The sequence below is a fragment of the Helianthus annuus genome, chromosome 9 (genome assembly GCF_002127325.2).
Source record: "Helianthus annuus cultivar XRQ/B chromosome 9, HanXRQr2.0-SUNRISE, whole genome shotgun sequence".
NCBI classification, from domain to species: domain Eukaryota; kingdom Viridiplantae; phylum Streptophyta; class Magnoliopsida; order Asterales; family Asteraceae; genus Helianthus; species Helianthus annuus.
The window spans coordinates 95,805,027-95,808,371 of NC_035441.2; positions in this window are offsets into that span (position 1 = coordinate 95,805,027).

A 3,345-nucleotide genomic window follows, 5' to 3' on the forward strand; every position below is an offset into this window, starting at 1 on the left:
AGATATCAAAGGTATCAACCCTTCTTTTTGCATCCACAAAATTCGGGGGGGGGAGTAAAGACTGGTAGTATAGCCGCAAAAGAGGTTGAACCCTAATATGCAGGATGAGGTGAAAAATGAGGTGTTAAAGCTACTTGACGCCGACCTGATTTACCTGATTTGTGATTCTACATAGGTTAGTCCTGTCCAGGTGGTCCCTAAGAAGGGGGTATGATGGTAGTGGTGAATGAAAAGAATGAGTTGATACTCACTAGGACACTCATTGGATCTGGATGGAGAGTTCGCATCAACTACCGCAAACTTAATGATGCCACCCGCAAGGATCACTTTCCCTTGCCGCTTATTGATCAGATGTTTGAGCGACTATCGGGGCAGCAGCTCTATTGCTTCCTTAATGGTTTTTCTGGTTATTTCTAGATCCCAATCGCACCGGAGGATCAGGAGATAACCACCTTTACATGCCTCTACGGCACCATTGCATACTGACGCATGCCGTTTGGACTACGTAATGCTCTGGCTACTCTTCAGTGCTGCATGGTAGCCATTTTTCACGAGCTTATCGAGGACTCCTCTAGGTTTTTATGGACAACTTTTCTGTTTTTAGGAGTTCCTTCGATTCGTGTCTGCGTAATCTAGATCGAGTGCTAGCTCGTTGTGCGGAGACGAACCTGGTGTTTAACTAGGGATAGTGTCATTTTATGGTTCGTCAGGGTATTGTGTTAGGTTACAAGGTTTCACATGCGGGGCTTGAGGTGGATCAGGCCAAGATTGATACGATTTCCAAGCTCCTGCCGCCTACTTCTGTGAAATTTATTAGGAGCTTCTTAGGTCATGCAGGATTCAATCGCCGCTTTATTCGTGATTTCTTTAGATAACTAGATCTTTGACCCAGCTGTTGGAAAAGAATAGACTATTTGTTTTTTATGTCAAGTGCACTAAGGCCTTCGAGTTGTTGAAGGAGAGGCTTGTTACTGCTCCCATTCTTGTGGCTTCCGATTGGAGCCTTCCGTTTGAGGTCATGTGCGATGCGAGTGATCATGTCGTTGGAGCTATGTTAGGGCAGCATAGGGAGAAGCATTTTCATCCCATCTATTACACTAGCAAGACCCTAAACGATGCCCAGGAGAATTAGACCACGATTGAGAAGGAGTTGTTAGCGGTCGTGTTCACATGTGACAAGTTTTGGTCCTACTTAGTGTTTTCTAAGACCAACCGATCATGCTACTTTTAAGCACATATTCGCGAAGAAGGATGCGAAACCCAGTTTGATTAGGTGGATTTTCTTGCTCCAGGAGTTTGACATAGAGATTAAGGATAAGAAGGGAGCAGAGAATGTGGTTGCTAACCAGCTATCTAGGCTAGATAATTCGAAGAGTGAGGAGCCTAGAGTGGAGACGATAGGGGATTCCTTTCCCCATGAGATATTGATGTATGTGAGGGCCTAGGAGGAGTCCTATCCTTGGTTCGCAGATTTTGCAAACTACCTGTCCATATGAGAGCTTCCACACGAGAAGCCATACCAGCAGAAGAAGAAATTATTTTCCGATCTTAAGTTTTGTATATGGGAGGATGTAACATCCGTCAAAATCGGACCTTCGAAATCTGACCCAGATTGCAAAACCGGACCCTTATCAAATTAAATAAAAATAAGAATTCATTATTTTATTATATAATTAATCGTCAAGATTTGTGTTGGATTAAAAACGGAATAGAAGTGGAGATTTATAAGCGAAACTCGTTGAACTCGGTAAATAGTTATAAAGGAAATAATTATCTATGTTAAAACTAGTGGTTAAAACAAATGTTAACTTAAAAGGGGTAAAACTGCCAAAATATCAAAGTTACAAGTTAAGGGGTTGCTTTTGTATATAATAGAAATTATAGGATGGAAGAAATAACATTAACAAGGTTAGTTTGTTATGTTAAAACCTGGTTAGCTTTGTTAAGAAAGTTAAGGGGCTTATGTGTAATTTTTTAATCTTGTAAAAACATATAAATAAAAGAAATGGGCGTAGCCGGGATTCGAACCTGGGTGTCGACCCGAGTAACATAACTGCGCACAACAAAATCACTGGACAATGACCAGTGCATGTGTTACATTTCAACGCGTTAACTCCTTATATTATTTAAAGAAAAAAAAAAGAGTCTTCCTATGCAACTCGAACTCGAGTCTTCCACACACCAGATGACAAGTGAACCGCTGGACTGTAATAAAGTTTGTGATAATACCCCAGATCCGAACCTACTTAAATGCACATTCGAACTAGCTGGGAATCCTCTTCTTCTTCGCTGCACATAACCAGCCGCGACCCTTGAACAACCTAATCAAACCTGACCATTTATTGTTGTTTCAGTTACATTTTAGTACCAATTGATTTGCATTAACGGAGTTTAGTGAATGGGCCAATGAATCGTTCGTTAAACAACCTAAACCAATGAAATTAAAACTAAACTTTAACACCATTAAAACACCTTGAATAACACAATTGGGTTTTGGTTCAAATCGTCAAATTAGGTCTCGAAACTTTTACCATTCATTCTCCTGATCAAACCATGCAAAACCCCACTGAAATTTCTTCATTTCATCAACTACATCTCGCGAATTTAATCGAAGAACAATCTAGGGCTCGTATCTTCCACGGATGATATCTCCTTCAATTCTCAACCTTTTCAGGTGATTCCAAAGCCCAACTTGCACAATTGTTGTACTCTACAAAAGACCTCTATCAATTTCAGTGATACAAGGCTATTTTATCCGAATTTAATTTTAGTTGAAATTAGGGTTCTTCATGCATAGAATTTGGGGCTTTTAGATTTAGACTTGTGTTTTGATAAAATTGAAAGTATAGTATCGTTATATATCATACTATTATATTGTGTGTAAATTTTGAGAATTTTTAGATGTCAATTGGAATTTTGGTGAATTATTTATGTTTTTATCGCTGGTTAAATCAAATAAAAATACAAGATAGTCTTAAATAAATTCAATAAATATTTTTATTGATTATTTCAGATTATATAAACACTAAGTAATTTTTATAGAAACTTTCCTTAATTTTTGGGAATTCTTAGATCTAATTTGCATCACTCATGTTATATATTTTAATCCTTTAAAAATATATACAAGTTTATCATAAATAATTTTTATAAATAATCTTACTAATTTTTACAGATTATATGATGGTTATAAAGTTATTATGGATTTTCTATATTTTTTTTATCAATGATTATATAAGTAAAGAATTTGTGGAATTGTTTAGAAAAAATAAACCCCATTACGAAATTATTATTTTAAAATAAAATTGGGGATGAATATTAAATTGAATCTATATAATTTTTAGATGA